This window comes from Melospiza melodia, chromosome 3, assembly GCF_035770615.1.
Source record: "Melospiza melodia melodia isolate bMelMel2 chromosome 3, bMelMel2.pri, whole genome shotgun sequence".
In the NCBI taxonomy this organism is placed as follows: Eukaryota; Metazoa; Chordata; class Aves; order Passeriformes; family Passerellidae; genus Melospiza; species Melospiza melodia.
In genome coordinates, this window is record NC_086196.1 from 25040492 (window position 1) to 25061625 (window position 21134).

The 21134-nt window shown below is 39.4% G+C and overlaps 1 protein-coding gene across 5 annotated transcripts in view; it reads right to left on the reverse strand.

Moving 5' to 3' along the window:
- The window catches only part of HS3ST5 (heparan sulfate-glucosamine 3-sulfotransferase 5), a 195214-nt gene that overhangs the window by 27328 nt on the left and 146752 nt on the right, over nucleotides 1-21134 (reverse strand). Inside the window, exon 1 of one of the 5 annotated variants that reach the window (XM_063151033.1) lies at nucleotides 7493-7621. The exons of the other annotated variants lie outside the window; for them this stretch is intronic. The gene's annotated coding sequence lies outside the window, so the exon portion shown is untranslated. Of the gene's footprint in view, nucleotides 1-7492; nucleotides 7622-21134 lie in introns of those variants that run through there. 5 annotated transcript variants of the gene reach the window in all.

A 21134-nucleotide genomic window follows, 5' to 3' on the forward strand; every position in this document is an offset into this window, starting at 1 on the left:
ATCCAGGGAATTGGCAGAGTTTAACAATGAAGAAGAGAGTGCTCCAGTGTCCAATTAAGGTTTTCTTTGAGGATTAATAAATCATGTCTCATCAGCCCCACTGACCCAGAGGTGTTAATCTTCACCTTATCACTCTAATCTTAAAGCAAAATTCTGCAGATCAAGAGCGGCAGAATGGTTGAGTTAATTGTTCCATTAAGCTGATGAAGTATTTATATCAGTATCCAATAATACACTATTCCCTAAGCGTGTTTTGGTGCTCTGTTAGAGAGCAGAAAACAAACAGCAAAAACAACTGCCACAGCTCCTTGGCATGGGTGACCAGCAGCTTGAGCTCTGTACTCAGCTCTTCTGCTATAACTGAGCTGCAATCACATATTAGAGCAAGGCACTGAGAAGATGAGAAACAGCCAAGAGAGGTTTTAGCACATCTAAATTCAGTTGCAAAAAGGAAACAAATCATGTAGTCAATAATGGAAAGAAGACTTAACAGTTATCTGCCCTGTAAACAATGTCCTTGATTAGAAGACATAAAAATCCTGTTTTATTTAAGGGCAAGGATCCAAGTAGCTCACTGCAAAGAGTTTTTCTCACTGACAAGTCTACAGTAATCATGGAGAGTGTGGCAAATTGAGTTAAAATATGCTCCTAAGCACTACAATAAATTAGAAATCACATTTTAACTTGTTTCCAACCTACATTTATTTGCTTTTTTTTTTTCTAAGTAATCAGGCAGGTTAAATTCTTTTGTCACGAACACTCACAAAAAATTCTGAGCATACATTAAAAATGCATTTAATAATCATTACTTTTCAAACAGTTCCTTCTCCTGATCTGAGTTGGGCAGGAAAGGAAATGTCAATTGATACCATTAAGGGTCACATAATTCTGTGCCACCGAACATAAAAGGGAGAGGGACGGGATTAAAGCCAGAATAATTTCATGGGGAGGTTAGAGGGAAAAGGAAGAAGGGCTGGATTTCTAAAGGCTTTTGAATGTGTGATCCATATTCCTATTCACACAATATATGCTTGCATACGTCTGTCTCCTTTTCTTCTAAACAAAACAGAAGACTTTCCCTTCTGCCTCTTCCCTCTGTCACACTCCTGAAGCAATAGGACTCAGACTCTTCTGTTTTACAGATACATGACTAAGGAGTTTGTGTTGGATTCAAGAGGTCAGAAGCATCTCCTTGAAAGTGCTAAAGAAGGTAAAGAGTTGGGTTAGAGAGAGGAAAATGAGTAATTTTTTCCCCCTTTCTTTTTATGTGAGTCACATACTATGCTATTTTCTCAAACTCATGCAAAAACTCTTCTTTTACACTCCAAATTTACCCCTGAATGTATCACCTGAAGAAACAAAAAAAAACATTAAAAAATGGGTTTATTTATATTGTTTTTCAGAGAGATTTCTCAGAGAAAATGAACAGCTACTATTTCAACCATACTATTATTTCATCATTTTTTGCATATTTGAGACATTTCAAAAAGATTAATCCAAAAATAAAAGCAGATAAGCTATTATCATGTCTATCCTCTGTGTCCTATGCTGAGAAATGGAACATATCATTATACTGACTTCAAAGCATTTAATCTGTAAAAAAGACAAGTGGCTTACACATAAAAGTGTGCATCTTATAAAGCCCCTAGATGGGATCATTTAAATGATTAATTTAACCAATACAGATTTGAGATAAATTGATTTGCCTCTTTTCCCGTACTTATCATGCTCTATCCTGTTAAACAATTTAGCATTTAACAAAATACTACCAGACATAGAGCATTCCCAAGGTCACTCTACTAACCCTTCTTCAAGACCCACACTGAAATCCTCCTCTAGTATAAGACTATGAACAAAACAAAATTAATCCTGCCTTGCCCTCCAGCCTAAGAGGATTCAAACTCACATATCTCACCTCCCAAGAGAATTGCAACCTCTTCATCTGTGTGCTGGTGTCTTTATGTATGCACATGCATATGCCAGTACCCAGAGACAGAGAGATGGACAGAGCACTTTGTTCAGCTCCTGAGAAAGCTCTTTTGTTTTACATTAAATAATTAAGTATTCCTTGGACCAGAGAGCAGGACAGAGCACAACCATAGGGCAGCAATTAGGGCACTCAGCTGGGAAAGAGGACTGTTTTCTGCTCTCTGCTTCAAAAACTACTTGCCATTTAAACCAGTGCCTGCCCTGAGTTCTTCCCTCTGCCCTGCCTGGTGAAGCGAGCGAGCCCTCACCTTCCAGGTGACTGGTTAGGTGAACCAGCAGGATTCCCAGGAAAAGAGATCTTCCTTTGTTTGCTGAGGCTTGTGTCTGCATTGGGGCAGCTTCTGATACTGAGTGGATGTTAGGTCATCATGTGGTCAGGTCACTGTCTTGACAAATACCCCAAAAAGCCAAACAGCATCTTGGAAAGCTCAGACAGAACTCAGCTACAACTGTTGCTTTTATGTTGTTCTGGTGTTAGACTGACTTCTCCTTCCATGGGTTGGAGGAGATGCCAGAAGTGTGACAGTGAAAAGACAAATCTTTGGGTAGGCTTAAAGAAAAGTAATAGCACCTCAGGTGAGTCCTAGCACAAACCAAATATCCCCAGTTCCTAAAGCTGAATTCTCAAACAAGACAACTCTCTACCCATTTTTCTAGTCATGCTGGTTCAGAGAAGTGCCTTCAGAACATGTCTAAGGCTGTGGTTAATTACTGCCAACAAGTAGGTCACCCAGCTAGGCTATCAAGATTCAAGTCCTTCTCCAGAACAAATAATTAATCACAAGCCTCTATTCACACCAGGTGAATAAATGAATGGATGAATGAAAGAAATATCAAGGAAAAATGAGAAATAACGTGTCTCATTCATAAAATACAGAAAGAAGGCTTGGCACCAATCTGTAAAGCAGGGTTTACAGTCAAGCATGTCAAGAGAAAGAAGATGTTTGTCTGGCCAGAGGCAGATGCTTCTTTCCCATTCATTTAATTTCTTATTAGTTCTGGTGGTTCCTGCACAATTCCAAAGTGGAGCACCCCACCAGGGAGTTGGGAGTCCAGGAGATGATAGCTAAATCCTCTGCATGTCAGTACCTATCTTCCAAATACCAGAGCACCTAAGAGGGTCTAACTTACAGCCCCTCTCCGGTTTAATTCTTAAAATGTACAGAAGAAGTAGGTGTTTCCAAAGCTGGCTGAAGACACTTGTATTCAGTTGTTGTTCCCAGAATAGAAAAGTGTGAGACAGCACTGGAAATTGTGGTGCCAACAAAATAAAATCATTTTCACGGAGAACATTATTGTGAGACAAGTAAAATGTTTGGAAAGTAGTTAATGCCAGATCGCTCCCATTCATACATTTTTAAAACAGATTGATAAAATACATCCATTTTGTGAGTCTTTTGCCTTTCATGTTTCTTGTTAGTTTCTTCTGTTATGGAATTCCACTGAGTGACTATCTCTGAACATTATGTACAGAACAGAGCCGAGCAGTGGAATAGTTTTATATCTTCTTCTGTCTCGCTCTGCCTGAATTTTAATAACAATAAATCTGAATGGTTATAACACAAAATTGAAATCAAGTTGCCTGACAAAGCAGGCAGAATAGATGAACAACATCAGTATTGCCTTACTTTCCAGATTTGTGGCAAATTACATTTAGTCTATACAGACTATGTTATTACCCTTGTGCTTCTTCAAAACACAAAAAAAAAAATAAATTACATTATAGTTATCATTCTGCTTGGCAACAAAATGTTAAAAAAAAAGAAAAAGTAAAAAGCAAATAAAAGGATCACAAACCTATCCGAGAGATGAAAAATAAAGTGTGAGCCATGTGTACGTCTCTCACTGAACAACTTTCAGTTCATCAGCCGAGGGATCCATTTATAACATTTATAAAGTTGCAGTCTTTAACAGAAGCCCAAATTCAATTTGCTGGAGCTTGAAAATGAACTTCTATTTTAATCAGCTGAACCTTAGCAACATGAAATTGATAGGAGCATTTCCACACACTTAATATGTTTGGAGTTGCACTTTTGATTTGCCACCAGTTAGTTTGGGCACCTTTTTCTGCCAGTAGCTGGAAGACTGCCATTTTGCCTGTGTGATACTTACTCTGATTTCTTCTCCAAGTTAGAATTTAGTTTCTCGTTTATTTATTTTTAGTTTGAAATAGCTCTTTTGTCACCTCAGAAAGACTATAGTTGAGGTGATGATTTCTCGTGGGTAGATAAAGAGACGGGAGAAATGTTTCTCTTTTAGGGAAAGAGGCAAGCAGAGATGGGTGAATGAAGAGAAGAGGCCACCACCATAAATGAAGCACATTTTTTCTGCCCAGGAAGAAAAGCTAGAAGCTGTGGAAGTATCCAAAACCCTAAAAGGTGCCAATAAATTAAAAAAAAACATCTCACAAGCCTTACTCCATACTAAATATGACCCTCCCTTGTGGGTAGCTGCTCATTCTTAGAAGATCAGAGCTGCAATGGGCTGTCTGCCACATCCTCTTGTCACCTCTAATTGAGGTGTAAGAAATTAGTTGCCAGATTCTGTGGCACAGATTGAAAAAAGATTATCTTGGCTAGAGAGAAGGAGCTTTTGTCAAAGACCTGGAAGAATATTACTTGCTAAGAGTTAACAAGATAGAAATTTTACTTAAAAGAGCCTGGTTGCAGTTTATAATCTAATAGAAAAAGCTATAGCATTGATTTTGAGCGCAGCAGTTATTACAGTTTGCATCTGATTCTTCAGGGAAGAAAACATAGGCAACAGCTGGCTGTATTTTCTTAAACTGCTTTGCATATCCCTCACTAAGCATGGTGTGAAGTCAACAAATAATGTATTTGGATTACCCTTCAGGGATCACCCATTTCTCTTCTGCTAGTCTTCATGTGAAAGAGAGACTCTTGAAAGTCTTCCACCTGCAAACACCCTCTTTCTGAAGGGAACTCTTGTCAGGTTTCCTCCAGCTGAGTGCACACCCCTCTAGGGACAGCAGGATTCCCTTTCTACCCTTTCCTTGTCCTTGGTGCTTGCTGAACATAATTTATATTGCTACACAAATCTATTGCAAGGAAAGATTTTAAAATGAAAAAATTGGTCTACTACACAAGTATTAGACTGCAAGCTCAGCCCCGGAAATTTATCTTCTCTAAGATTTGATTTCTTCTCTGTCATTTCTTTTTCTTCACCTAACAATTTTCTCAAAAAAATGAGTTTTGTGAACATAGCTGCTCTCAGCATGCTGTCCATATTACCTCAGTAAAAGAAGTAAATTTGATTTCTGGACATATGTAGTCTTGTGGAAAAGAATCTTACTTCCCTTACTGACAAACCTAGTGGTATAGCTAACAGTATTTCCCAAGTGAGGTGGCCTTGCTTTAAAAAAAGAGAAGAAGAAAAAGAAAAAGAATCAATATTGATTCTTGACACATTTTCATTTACATCACTGCATGGCTTTCAGACTGGGCACAAATCAATAAGCAGCTTTTAACACTGCTCAACCAGTTTGTTCTATGTAAAAGAAGAGAGATTTGCCTCAAGTGGCTTGTTTTTCCCCTTTGGGCTCCAGACAGACTCTCCACCATTAACAGTGTGTGATTCTCTGAAATGAAGTTGAGTTTATTTGACTGCTCTTTCTGTGACTGATCAGAGGAGCTTGAACTGTAATATTAATCACACAACATTTTCTTCATCACTACTTACAGTCAATTGACTTCGTACTTAGTGAAAGCGTCTCAGGCAGCCAACTCAATGTACCAGAGGGCAAGAAATCAATAGGAGGAAGAAAGATTTAGTTTCAAAACACAGAGAACACAGCCTGTGGAGCCACTGACACACACATATTGGGCACTTCATCACAGCACAGGTGTGATGTTGTGGCATGGTTTCATTTGTGTGATGAAGGCACCCTCATCACCTTTTGTTCAGTAGGCCCCCTCAGCAAACTGCAGCTTTTCCTTCAGTCTCAGGGTTACATGGAAGGTCTAGGGACCAAATAGTTTCTCTAAATTGCATGGGGTTCAGCAATCATTTTTTTCCAATTTAACTCTCTATATATTTCACCAGAGAACTGACCCATGAAGTGGGAACCTTCTGCCTGAGATATACTGGTGACTCTTACTCAGATGCCAGGCATATGTCATGCTAATAATACTATCCATGTTCTTAACAAATACCAATTTGCCTAAGGCACTGTTAATGCCATTTTAATAGCCACTTGCTTACAGTGGGCCTTCTAAAACCACATCATCACACATTGATTTTTGAATATAGACAAGAGGGAGTGTAGATGCCCAGGAGGTACAACATTATCAGTTTTGTTTCCTGGAGTCTCAGCACATCACCTCAGAGAATTTTTAGTTCATGAAGCCTCCACAGAAGTTTTCACACCAAAGAAGTGCACACAACATTGAGAACAAGGGCCTGGAGGATTCATTTATTGGATGTGATTCCTTAGAAATGTTCTTTGCTAGAAGCAGACTCTGTGTGAAGTCCAACATGCCATAAAATGGGCAATTATGTCTTTTCTATGGCACATTTTAGACACGCATGACCAGAGTCCTCCCACTTGTGTAAAGCATCTCGTTGACTGCCTTCATTGCTTTCATGGGGATTCTCCCTAAATAAAATGGATTCCTCAGTAGTGTGGAACTGATGTAACACCAAGCAAAATGTAGTCTCATCTTCTCTGGGCTTTTCTGGATTAGATTTCTAATTTTCTACACAAATAGATGCAAGTAATATTAAAATAATGTATAGTAAATGAGTACATGTTCATATTAAACAAGTTTGCTATCCCTTTATCCAGCAAAAACATTGGTTTCTTTTCTATGACTGAAATAAAGTTTATTCAAGACTGTTTTAAGTGGTTAAAATTAATATCATTTTGATGAAACACACTGAGAATATTTTAGACAGATTTTTCTGGTTATTAGTTTTTCAAAATTTCCATAGTTTGGCCCACACATGAAATAGATGTTGTCTTAGATAGGCAAATCGATTTTGATTTAAACATCCAAGTTTTCTTGACACTTGTTTCCTACTAGTTTAGAGTTACAGGAAAATATGTGTTTCCCAGAGGAAAAGAGTACAGTCATAGTCAGAATAAAGAAGGACTTTCAAGGACATTCACAGAGATCAGTCAAAGAAGACAAGAATTTAAATCTGTATTCTTATTCTGTTGGGAGGGCATTCAAATCAGATCAGTAAGTGAAAAAGTAAAATTAACTCTCTATTCAAATCCATCCAAACATTAATATATAGTGGTAGTATACAATTCTGTATACTACCAATTTTGCACAACTCTTTAGCCCTCAGTTCCTGATGCAAATACAGCAACCACTTGTTCTCAAGTTTATCCCCTGACATTTGTGAAATAGTAGGCAAAACTAAATTAATTGCTCAATTAGGAAGCATAAAATTGTATTTCTCGTGGAACGGATCCATTTCATTACGGTTCGTACTCCATGTACTGTACCAGATACATAAGGCTTGTATCACTACTCACCAAAAAGCCCATTAAATGCCAAGTCCCCAAGCACGCTCCAGCTGATCTCTACTGCTCCACCAGTGGGAACTGAGGGAAATTACCCTGTATGGTGTCATGGGCTGCTGCCCAGAAGCTGCGAATGTAGGCGGCGCACAGGCACAGCAGCCAGCTCCATGGAGCAGCAGGAGGGTGAAGGATGAGGGCAGGGCTGCTGGGAAGTCAGCTCTGTCCCTATCAGATGACAAACAGTGGGCACACCAGAAAAGCTGCAGCAAGGCTGACCAGCTGCCCCTACATCCCATCTAAAATTCACCAGCTACTTAGGTGCAAAATGTGAGCAGTATCTTCATCCCCAAACTTGTAGCAGATATAAAATTTCACACTCACCGTAAGAATACTTGCAGCTCTTGATTTCTTTTGTAGATCTCTGATACTATGTACTTTCACACTATTCTGAATACCTACTAGACCAAGTAAGAACAGGCAGTATAGGCTCTATATAGCAGTTGATATAATTACAAGAAAATCTGAGGTCTAAGAGGAAAGGTCACTTGAATAACCTTAAATATGATTTTCCTGTCAATAAATAGGCTCATCCTAATTACTGAGATTACTACTGAAGATCTTTCACCAAGATAGCGGACCTCACCTTTATCATTTCCCAATTGTATAGGGGGCACAGGCAGAAGGGAAATGGAGTTGAAGCATCTTGTCTGAGTTCATCCATCAGCCCAATGACCAAGAGATCACAGAGCCAACCATGCCTCATTTTTCCACTAGGTCTGTAAGAAAATCTGTAATTCTGGAGCTGAGGAGTCACTGCGGAGAGCTGCGGGAAGTGATGGATACATGGAGATGGGTGTAGAGCGTAGGGAGAAACCAGACTTGCCTTTGTGAACCTTGCATCTCTGTTGGATTAAGAATAGCATGACAGACTGTGTTTCAGCTCTGACTGTTCCAGTTTAGCAGCACAGTCTAGCAGAGATAATGCTAGGCAGGGTTTCAGTGGCCTTGGGGTGAAAATAAATTGTCCTAAACCTCCTGTAACAGAGCCTAGCACTCCCTCCCAGAGACCACACCACTGAAGTGCAGCATACGTTTAAGTGGACAGTCAGAGTTCAAACATATGCAATCATGCTGCTATTTCACAAAGGACTCCATTTGGAATGAAAAAGAACATGAGTATAAGGCCATGGGAATTTTTCACCATCTGTGATAATAACTCAGAAAAAGCTTGGCATGCAATCTGCAAAAGATAATTCTCTTTTGGGGATGCAGTTCTAGGATTTACTTCCAGGATTCAAGTATTAAATTTTTTTAACACATTATGATCATTCATGGAGGCAAATGATTTCTGTGCATGGCACAACTCTTTGAATGTGTTGCTAATTGGTGTACAACATTTGGCACAATGCATTCGGTCCAATATTTGAAAAAGACCAATATCAATACAATGCTTAGGCTGGTTTCCAATATGATACTCCACTATAAATTGTCCTGTTTTTTCATATAATGTTTTCTGAAATCAGAGAGTAAAGGCTGATGTGACACCAAATAAAAATCAAGTGGTTTTCTGAGTATTTTTTTACACCTGTTTACAGGCATAAAAGTTTTGTAACTGTTAAGCAACAAATCTCTGCATGTGTTCATGAATTAGGATTCTCAAAATTACATCGTTAAAAATCCCAGAAACTGCCATTAGGAACAGGGATATTATCAGTCTAAGCCAAACTGACAGCTTGCCTAGGGAGGGGTTGTCTATCTGTGGTCAGGGAAGAGCTGTCCTCTGGGCAGGTTGGAAAGTTCAGCCCAAGTTTGGACAAAAGTGCCCAATAAATACTATGTCCCTTCATAAGGTGTGCCTGACCTGGTGCTAACTCTGCTGCCTCTGGGCACACAGTGTCAGACCCCTTTTCTCAGGACTGCTCTTTCCCCCTGTACTGAGAGAATCTGAGCAAGTAATACCTGGCAGTTTCCATGGGAGACCAAATTCTGCTGGCCCCTTCCTTCTCCCTACTTCTCCCTCTCCCTGAACTGAATGGCACAAAATGATTAAGAAAGAACGTGGTAAAATGTGATCAAATGTTCATTTGTTGATGAACTTGCTTAATGGGAAATTAGTTCCTGACCCTCTCAGTCAGTGATTGGGTTGTGCTCAGGATATGGTTCTTTTCTGCTTTCATTATTTAAAAGTCTGGTGTCAAATTTAATCCTATTCGGTTTGTGTCCTCAATCATTTCTTTTGACAGCAAGATCCATTGCTAATCATTTATTCCTGAGTCGGCTGGGGCTTGCAACACCCTGGTTATTAATCAGATCGGCTTTTGTATTCATTAATGGTGAAATGCAACTGAAAAAGCATTCCCCTGCCTCAACCAGACTAATTCCAGCAAAAATGTGGATGTGGATTGAAATGAAACCCCCACAGAGCTGAGAAATTCTGGCCTCAGCAGGAACATCAGAGAACCCAGGACAAAATCCTGCTCATGACTCATTCCCTGCTTTGGCTTTTTGTGAAGTTCAGAATTGCAACAATTCTGATCCTGACCATAGAATGCAAGGCCAATCAAGTTACAGCCAGAAGAAAAGTATTTGAGGAGCATCTTCTTTTCCATTCTTTATCATCATTAAACAAATTTCATCTTGCAAATTTTTATGTTGTATTGGTGTTAGAAACTAGAACGTTTTGTGTGAAGATATTGGACATTCAACAGTTTTGTTGGCCTGGGTGTCCAGTTCTCATCACTGGTGTCTGCCACTTGTTCCTCCGCAGCCAGGCTGGCACAGCACCAGTGTGCAAGTGCTTGCCTATTTATATTTATAATCCTGGCCCAGGCACACAATGGCAAGCAGGGCTATGTGAGTGTCACAGGCAGGGACATAAATAGGTAAGGGCATGCAAAGGTACCAATGAATGTTGCACATCCTGTGTCTGCTGATATCTAAACCCTTTGATCTCAAGTAAAACTTACAAAGCAAAATAAGGATAACAAACATCCCAGCATACATACCCAGCAATGTAAACATCTATAAGGGAAAGATATTAGGGTAATAGTTAAACCTACTTTTATGCAGAAAGAGAATTTTTAAAAGACACAATTAACTGAATTCTGTATTGGTTTGCAGCAATTAAAGTCTAATGCTGATGAACAAGTCTCTGTAGTATAGTGACAAAATTGCAATGGCATTTCTTCAGAGTCCAGGAACTAATATCAATAGCTTTATTTCCTTTATGCTTCTCAGGAGTACGAGATTAGGAGAACAATTTCCCTGCCACAAAGAGTACTAAGAATTACTGAGCACAATATTGCATCTTTATGCAGCTAAAAACCATTTAAAATAGCCCTCTGGAGATACAATTTAAGGCAGATGGATTTTCCACTAAAAGGTGCGCATGCTTGCTTGTTTTACATGAGCATTTCTCCCGGTATATGCCCATAGCAGTCACACGCACAATCACGTGGAATCACTGGAAACACAATTTCTTCATGTTAAAGGCTGATATTTCACCATGTGGTAACACTACAAGGCAGAATGCACATGGTGCCAGGAGGTGTTAAAGCCATGAAGTGTCATTGCTATCGCCGTATCCAACACGACATTGGGACTGGTAAATTAAGAAGTCCATAGCCTGCTCTATAGCCTGCTCTCTTATCTTAAAAGAAATTTGCAACCTGAAGGCTAAATACCTTTTAAAACAGGGTGACACAGCTATTTTACTTACAACCTCCTGAAGAGTGCTGGAACACTGGCTTAGGGAATTCTAGGTGACATGAACCCAACTGCATGTCAGGGAGAATGTTCCCTGTTACTGGACACCCATAGGACAGTGTTGTAGCATCTGTCCTGGCACTATCTTACCAGAGTGGGTGCAGCCCTTGGTTCTTGTGATCCTGAGAGATGATATAAAATCAGAAGATGTAGTAACCTTGGACCTGTACTGAGATCAAATTATCTATGGTATAGGACAGGTGGAAGTAAGAAAAAGAAATCAACTCTTCATCAAAATCTCCACTCATTTCTTGCCTGGAGAAGTTACATAATGACTACCAGGTACTACAACACTTTTATCACTTTTTGAAATTGATTTAGTGAAAGACTCATATTGTGTTGCCTGACAGTAACTTATGCAGATGGTTGCTTGGTTTATGAGCATCAGGTATTTATATTCATTATATAAACATAAATATACATTAAAAAGATCCTTTTGTAAAAAACAAGGTTATAATTTTGCAGTATGACTGCAAAACAAATAAAATTTCTCCTGTGTTTAGCAGGCCTAGAAACAAACTTGTTGAGGACCATCAAATATATTCATATAGGAAACAGATTTGCGAAAACCAAGGATAATTTTAAATCAATGTAGTCATACTCCAGGAGGGCAAGATTAAAGTGGTGTGTTATCTTGTGGTTTTTCCATGCAGGCTTTCTCCTAACAATCACTTTTTGATGAAGCGTCCAATTTAGTTTCAAAAATCTCTAATCAGATTTGCCCAGCTGTTCCAGAGGAAGGTGCATTTGTGTAAGAATTACCTGTTGTTTTTCAGTTCTTGCTGCTGTCTCAATCCAGAGGTGGATAATTTTAAAAAGTAAGATGTGTGTAAAACAATTATTTTGCTAGGTATACCCTAGGTCTTGTACAATTTCTGTTGTATCTGACATTGTCACTGTTGGTGCAGATACTGATCATTTCAGGCAAAGATGTTTTTTGTCATCAATATTATGATTAGCTATTTACAGAGTTGTGTGAACATAGCCTTGTTGCAGAAAATATAGAATCAAGGAATCACAGAGTTATTGAACAATTTCTGTTGGAAAAGATTTAAGATCATGGAGTCCAGCTGTCAGTGCAGCACTGCCAAGTCCACAACTAAGCCATGTCCCCAAGTGCCATCTGTACACATCTTTCAGATACTGACTCTGCTAGATCTCTGTGAAGCCTGTTCTGTGGTTTGACAGCGCTTTCCACTAAAGATTTCCCCAAATATCCAATTTAAACTTCCCCTGGCAGAACTTAAGGTCATTTTTCCTTGTCCTAACAAGAGATGATCCTTGTCTGTAGAATGATATAAGTGAGGGATCATTCCCTCCACACTGACAGTAAACCTTGCAAACTGATCTTATCATGCTGAAGTTACCAGGCTGCCAGAGATGTGTAGAAGGCACTGAGGGCTGTGGGGCTGTCAGGACAAGCTGCTGCAGAGGCTGCTGAGTGAAGGCTGCACATTGATGGGTGCCCAGAAGTGCTCCAGCTGCAGGGCCAGGGCACTGCCAGCACCGACGCAGCATCTCCCTTTTTTTCTCAAGGAATCTCCCTTTTTCTCAAGCATAGTGTAGCTACTGGAGGCAACAAAAGCAGCTCCACCAGCAGCACTCTGTGCTCTCTACTTTCTTTGTTTTTCCCTTGGTACACAAGGATTCTTTTACCTGTCACAACTACAAGTCCTCCAAGCAGGCTAACCATGCTATTTTTCAACAATAGTGTCTGAAACTTCAATTTTTCCACTAAGGTCCTGAAACTAGGGTGAGAACTCAGAAATTTGCTCTGAAGAAATCAAGTGTCCAGTTTCTACTGTCCTGTCTTTAAGGTGCTGTCACTTTCCCTGAGAGTAAATGATCCCCCATCCTGCTGTTGCTAGGAACTGAGTGAGTCCCATGTTTCCCTTGCAGCCCACCTTAAAGGAAACTGAAATATACAGGCAGAATGTAGCCCAAAGCTTTGAATTTTTGGAGGACAGCAATTTTCTAGAAAAAATATTTTGATAAATTAGTGTGTAGTGGGAGGGTGATATTAGGATTTTGTAATGCATTAAATTGCCAGATTTTTCATTGTGAAGAATAGGAAAGTCACAGAGGACATCATACACACACATATATACACACATATATGAAGAAAGGTCTGTATATATCTTAAAAATATTTGCCTGAAAAATTATATCTGTTTCTATTAAATTCTGGAGACATCTTATTCCTATTTACTATCAAGATTTGTTTCAAAAGTATCATTCAATGTGGATATATAACATTTTAGGCATGTTGCAGTACTTAGGAACATAAGAAAAATTCCTATATTTGGGTTTATGTGAAAATTTCTCCTGAATTCCTGCTCAGATATTTTAACATGTCCTATTTTGCTCTTACTCTCTCATGCCATTTAAAATTGTAAACCATTTATAAATATATACATTTAGAAAATAAAGTCACAGAGTTAGCTTCTGCCAACACAATTAAAAGGTATTTTTTATTCTACCCTATCCCAATAATTGTTTTGCCCTGTACTTCCTGATACAACATGTGCTTACACTAATTGAATATCAAAATCAGAGTAAAAAATTTACATGCTCTACCTTCCAAAAATGCCAAATGTCACCACGTGAAATGACAATTAATGTGCAGATGAGAGAGAAAAGAGGTGTTTTAATTACAGGACAAAGAAACCTTGTTCTGTCTGGTAGAACTGTGAACATTTGTGTGGAACAGGGTATTTGGATAAAACATAGACAGAAAATAAGGTCCTTCTCTCAAAAAATTAGCATAAAAATATTTTTCAAATTTCAGCTCTATCTGAATTATACCTTCTGGTCATACAAGCATAAAATTGCTGTTTGTAAGAGCTGATTTTTCTCTCTCTATCCCACCTTCATCTTTTTACAGTGCATATTCAGTGACTAATTTTCTAGATCCATGTGATTAAAGAGGAAAAACAGAATGAAAAAAACCTCCACCCTACTCAATGTATCAGCAACCAATTGACCAGCTTTGATGGCCATGGAGAACAGCTTGCAGACAGTATTGATGTGTTGTCCAAAAGATAAGATCAAATCTGATAGAAAGCCAATTTTTTTTTCAATATTTTTTTAGCAAATCATGATTTTTGTGACCTGACTAGATATTCTGGCTGATCATGCTGAGTCCAAGCATATCCAGTGTCAGAAGGCTGCTATTGACCTGAGGAAGACTGTCAAAGGCTTGTGGTGGTGCTTTAAATCTTCTTCCTAGGTGCTGGTGCCCAAGGTTACCTCTCCAGTGCACATCTGAGAGACTGCAGCATGGGAGACAGAACAGATCGTTGGAAAGCATCCCACAAAATTCAAACTTGCAGAGCACTGGGGTCATTACAGTGCTGAGCAACAGCACTTTAGCCTTCATATAACATCAGCCAGCTTGATGCCCTGGGCTTGTTGTTACAGCTTTTGAGGATGAATCAGGGAAATATAAGTTCCCTCTTAGTTTTCTGCTGCCAGATCTGAAGTCTTAAGTAAATAAATTGGTAATAGCACCTGACATCATCAGCTTGTTAATGGAAGTTCTATCCTCTGGCACTTCTGGTATATCTTTCACCATTATGTAGTCTGGCTGAAAAAATAAGTACAGAGCAGGATAAAATGAGATAAAAAAGGGAATAACAGAATAAGGTGGTCATTAGCAGAGAGGGATGGTCACTGAATTTAGGATACTTCATCAGGACTCAGAATGTCCAAATGAATTTCCCTTTCATTTAATGACTATTTGCTGAGAGTAAAGTGTTTAAGAATATCTGTGCCCCAGCTCCCTGTCTTAAAATACGTTCTTTCTTCATTTCATCTAATTTCATCTAATCTGTTCAAATTAGGGTCTTTCTCTAGCTATGAACAGTGATTAACACGAAAAAATGTGTTGTACTGAGTGCATTGGCCACGTATGCACTAGTAAATTAAATAGTGACATCTGCATCTTTAATAATACTATCTTCACAGAATCACAGAATCACTGGGTTGGAAGAGACCTTCAAGATCATTGAGTCCAATCCATGCCCCAACACCTCAACTAAATCATGGCACCGAGTGCCAAGTCCAGTCTCTTTTAAAACACATCCAGGGATGGTGACTCCACCACCTCCTGGGCAGACAATTCCAGTACTTTATCACCCTTTCTATAAAAAAAGCTTTCCTAATATCCAACCTGTATTTCCATTGATGCAGCTTGAGGCTGGGTCCTCCGGTTCTGTCAGTTGCTGCCTGGAGAAAGGGACCAACCCCACCTGACTGCAGCCACCTTTCAGGGAGTTGTAGACAGGGATAAGGTCACCCCTGAGTCTCTTTTTCTCCAGGCTAAACATCCCCAGCTCTCTAAGTCATTCCTCATAGGGCTTGTGTTCTTCTAGTAGTGGTCACATGTGCAGACTTTATTTAAGACTTTAAAAAATGCCTAACATAAAACTGCATTGTCCCCATCTACAGAAATCATATATAAGATGAAGTATTGTCATAAGACTGTATAGTATACTTATATTTTTGCTCACTATTGCTACACTTTTGTACATTTTTGTTATAGTTTTTGGTATACAACTACATATTATATACATATATATGTAAAGAATTGTATATTAAATTAAGACTGTGAAAAAATACGCCTTATATACAACCTCTTTTTTCCTGTCTCAAGATGCAAAACTAGCTGTTTAGCCCTTATGCTTTAAAGATTTATAAGACAGTGCCAGTTAATCTCACTCCAGACTCTAAACCAGAATAATTAGCTGCAAGTTATAACTTCTACATATGGTACTTTCATATATATGGTTTGATAGGAATTGTGTTTTGCTGTTTAATATTTATTAATCTAGTGAAAATTTTTCTATCAATAAGATAGTTCTGGACATAAAAGGAATATGTTTCTTCTTTGTGTTATATAAGTCTTTGACTTACACACAATTACAAGAAGACTCCCTCTGATGTAAATAAACCCAGAGCGGTTTCAAGGAAGATATTGTATGAACTCCACACCAAACTTTGTGCAGTCATTTGGGGAAAGAACTGAAATTATTTCTGCGCCCTAAAAGCAGCTTCTAGTACTTCTATCTACTTCTGGAAAAAACTGTATAGTGGTATGGATTTGATTAGCTCATCTCTTTTCTTTTGAATCCGGGACAGGGGAAATAATGAATGACTAATCACTTCAGGTTACTGTTTTTACACTGAGGCTATTACAAAACCAATTTAAAAAGTCATACAGAAAGCTATAGAGATGTGATTAGGTTATAATGCTAATGCAGGGAATTGTGTATAGATAATTATTCTGCAGTACAGATAATTCCAACAAAGGCTAATCATAAGATGTATCAAACACCTAACAATCACAATTTTGTCTGAATTCCTTTTAAATGTTCATTTTAAAAGCTGCAGATATATTGTGACTTTTTAAACAAATGTGCTGGGTTCTTTCTCTCCTTGCCTTGCACAACATTGTCATGCAGTTTTCACAGAAACTCAGTTCCCACTACATTCCTACATTCATCACAGCTGGGGTGTAATTCAAAGCAGCTTTGGACCTTCTTTAAATTCCACCAGCTGGTAACAGTTTTCTAGGGGCTAACCCAGAACTGTGGGCAGCAGAGCACAGGCCAGAGCTCAGCTGCTGAAGGGGGATCGCACCTCTGCACCCAGGGCTGCTCAGTGAGAGGCCAGCAGTAATAACACACTTGCAACAGCCCAGGAGCAAAAGGGAAAATGACAGACTGTATATCCAGATAGTGCTGTGCCACCCTTTTTGTCTGATTTCTAGGAATGGAGAAAGGGCTGGAACAAAGTTGTTTATGCTGTTATTATCAAATATGGCTACTGTGCTTGCATCATATTTTGAAATGCAGAAGACAAGTGCTTGTCATGTGTGTGTGACTCCTCCTGACCTCCTGTGCTGTATCTCCTTGTCTCCTCCCTTGTCACCTCTCTCTTCTGAGTCCTCTCCTCTGCAGCTGTGCTCAGAATAGGTCCTGCATTTCCCTGCCAGCAACTCATATCTTATCTCAAAACATATGACTCAGTACGATGTCTCCTTCTCTTTTTCATTATTTATACTGTGTGCCCTACACAAAATCGTGCTACTCAGTTCTGAGAACCTCAGTGCGATTCAATTCACATCAAATCAGCCAGTTTGTCAGCTTCTCCATCACCTAAAAGCTCTATATTCACTGACTGACCTCCCTGAGCATATCTGCTACCTTCCTGCCTTCTGTCACATAAAAACCCCCAACACTGCTGTCGTGGTACTTTCAAGGAATTGACTGATTCGATATATAAAATTTTGCTCCCTTTCTTCAGTGTCTGCTGATTATTTAGCTATTTCTTCTTAACATGATTGTTCCTCAGGGCAGAAACATTGCTCAGAAAGAATTTAGCATGCATGGTAAAGTGTTTAAGTCATGACTATTACATTGTGTGGCTGCACAAAGCCAACATTTATAATTCCTGTTTTATTCCAAAATGTGTTTTTAGATCAGTCCTTGAAAGGTTTCAAATAACAACCTTTTCCTAACAAACAATGCTCTGTGAAAATCTTTCAAATAAAACCTTTTAAGAACTGCATGTTACGATCCATTAATCAGCAGACATGTCCTATAGAAAGACAATTTGAAAAGCTCAGCACAGCCAACAAGGCTGTGAGCTCAACAAGGCTGCCACATCCTGCTTCTTGAAGTGTCCGACTGGAAATCCTTTTCTGGCTGAGCACAAGATGTAGTCTAAGTGGTTTCTGAGGGTGACATGAGTTGCAGCAAGAAGTACAGTAAGAACTTAATAAACACATAGAAAATCGCAGTCTTCTATCTTTCTGAGGTCATCTAAAAAGATAAATTCTAAATACAATTAAGCCTTGATTTGACCTGTTCCACGGACTTTATCTTTCAGTAATTTTTCCAATCTTAATTAGCATTTAGCATTTATGCAAGTCTGTGTGATTTAAGAGGCTGTGTGATATATGAGTGCAACAGAGTCCTCAGCTGAAGGACAAGTATTTTAGTGAATGCGAGACCTGACCCAAAGGCTATTTGCAGCAGTTTGTCATTTATACAGGGAAGGTTAGGTAGGTTACAGTGATATATGATCTCTCATGCTCTGGACCTAGCAGCACAGTTGAGCTGCTCCTGTGACTTTTATTAACTCTGTGCAGCTCTTTTCATATACAGAGTAAACTGAAGATGTGACAACCCTTCTTCCCGTGACTGAAATAAAAGGAAAAACTTCTGATAAGTTTGGTCAGTCCATCAAAACTCCGTGCTCAGTCCATGTAAGCCTGAATGCAAATTTCTGCTGAGTTTATTTTGCACTCATTCATACACCAAGGGGGAGAGAGGGGAAATCTTGGCGAGTGCCCCACGTGGAGCACTGCCAACATGCTGCATTAAACACTCACCCTGGTGCAGGAGCAGCTCAGGGAATGCCAGGGAAAAACAGCACCTGCAAGTGCTCTGCAAATGGCATGGGGCTATGGAAGGGGTGGGGAAAGGATGTAAATGGGCAAAATATGATGAAAAACTGCTAGCAGCCACGGGCAGGCAAGACATATGGGCAAGTTTTCTGCTTAAGGGGACAAGTTAGTGAAACAATTCTTCTCTTCCTTTCATGTATACATAAGAAGTAGAGCTGTTAAAATTTCAAGGAGTGAGAATTGGACATTTTTTCTAAACAAACAGTATTTTGAAAAATGCTGCTTTTTTTGCATTGTTGCCTTTTTTTCCCTCAATATTTTCCATCAGAAGACTGACCAAAAAAACATAGAAAGAAAAGCTGGAAGACAATTATTTTTCTCTAGCCAGCTGGACAGGTACCAGCAAAACTAAATAAACAATCATATCAAGAGGCAGTTCATAATGTAGTTTGTAATCACATTTTCATCAATAATGCTCCTGGTTTATATTGAAAATCTTTTCAGTTGAAAAATTTCCAGAAAACTCTAAATATAATGTTGAGTGCCTGATTTTCCCTGTATTCTGGTGAAATTTTTCTGTGGAACTCTAGTTGCCTTGGGTAAAACTAAGCTGGATGTCTGTTGTATGCTACTACATCAGCTTGGGGGTTAATATTTGAAATTCCTCATTAGCGGCAGCCTTTTAAAAATTCTTCTGATGTACTACAACAAGACAAATGAATGTTCAGGTATGAATATGAGCAAAAAAGGAAGCAAAGGCATAGTAATCTTTCTTTAATGGCAATTTTATAATTTCTCCTCACTTCCAACCCCCCAGGTAACAGCTGAAGAGGGAGACCAGTTTTCAGGAACAAACAAACTCAGTCCCAAAGACAGAAAAATTCTATGAGCTATTAAATTAAGAAAATCATCAACTGGTTTACAGAAAGTCAAGATATGTGCAAACAAAATTTGTGTCCTTGCTTTCCATTCAGTCCATAGCGGGAAGAGGCTGCCCCTATCTGACCTGTGCCTAGCTAACGTCCCCTTCCACAGCAGGGTGGGGAGGAATTAAGGAGGAAAGCCATAAGACTTCTCCCATCCACACCATAGTACCCTCACCAAGGCAAAACTGAGAGTTGCATGCTGGCAACAGTGAGAGATCCCTTTCTCTCCTGCATTTACACACAGGCAGCTGATAGCATCTGATATTAGCCCCGATACGGATCTGTCTGCTGCAGCTCTGGGTGGCATCCACAGGACAGCATTGATTGTTTCATTCAAGCAAGTCATGTCAGTGAGAGCGTGAGTCAGGCACAGTGTGGAGGGGCACATGCCAGCTTTCAGCCTCTTCCAGCTGCATGGCATCAATTTGCTTATGGAGCAGTGTTTAGAATCCCTTTAGTCTTGGGTAACCATTTTCTATAATGATTTTACCAAAGTGACTGAAATAAGCTGCTTTTGCTTCTTATTCCTGTAAGGCTGATTGTCACAAGTCATGCGTGACCTTGCAGCATGCAATCCCTCCTTTGCTCTAAGATGCTGACTCAGTGCCAAGTAAAGGATGAGTCAAATTCATTATTGCAGTTGCCTAAACTTCTGTAGCTTTGGAAAGCAGCTATTCCACAGTGCCTTCCACCCCCTCACAGCAGACATCTACATTTCTTCTATATATAGACCAAAAAGAAAGCTTTAGAAGGAAGGAAGAGCAGTGGCATAGTGAGCAGCTGGAGGAACTCATGCTGGGAAGCTCCCCTTTACATCATTGGCTACTCTCAGTCTCTGCAGGGAGTCCTTGGCTGCACTTCTCTGATGTCACAGGGGACTGTAGCAGCTCTGGTTGCACCTCTGTTTTTCTAAGACATTGATGTTTGTGGCCAGCAGTGTGGCCTGAGGGGTAGGTGCCTTTCACTTGCCCTGCATCAAGGTAAAATTTTAATGCATTTTTTATTTTTTTAATAATGAAAGAAAATTAACCCTGAGGTTGAATTGCATTAGGCAGCATGATTTCTAGATTCCTTCCCTGGCTCTGGTAATTCTGTAATTGTTATTTGGGGTACATGATGCCCTCCTTATAAAGGGAGGACATATTCTTTTCGTCCACACAAGGCAAGCCTAGCTCCTATAAAAACTCTAGCATGGGACTTTCCATGAAACAAATTCCCTGTATACTGGACTGGAATCTCAGATAAGAAACAACACTGGGCAGAGCAGCCTGTAGCTCCTGTAGCTGTGGTTTCTGCATCATTTCATGCAATGTGACACTCATCATGGTCAGGGACTGCCTTGGTGCAGCAGTGAAGTGTGAGAATCCTCCCACAGAGTACTGCAAGACCAAGGGAAACTTCCTCCACTTCTGCAGCATTCTTCCAGGGAGTCCAAGATTCTTTGTTAGCAGAAAAGCAATTGCAGTCATGGAAATCTGGACTATAACCGTGTTGTTTCTTGTTAGATTCCTTGCAAAAAGAGGTGTAGGGGGATAGAACATAAGTAAATAAAG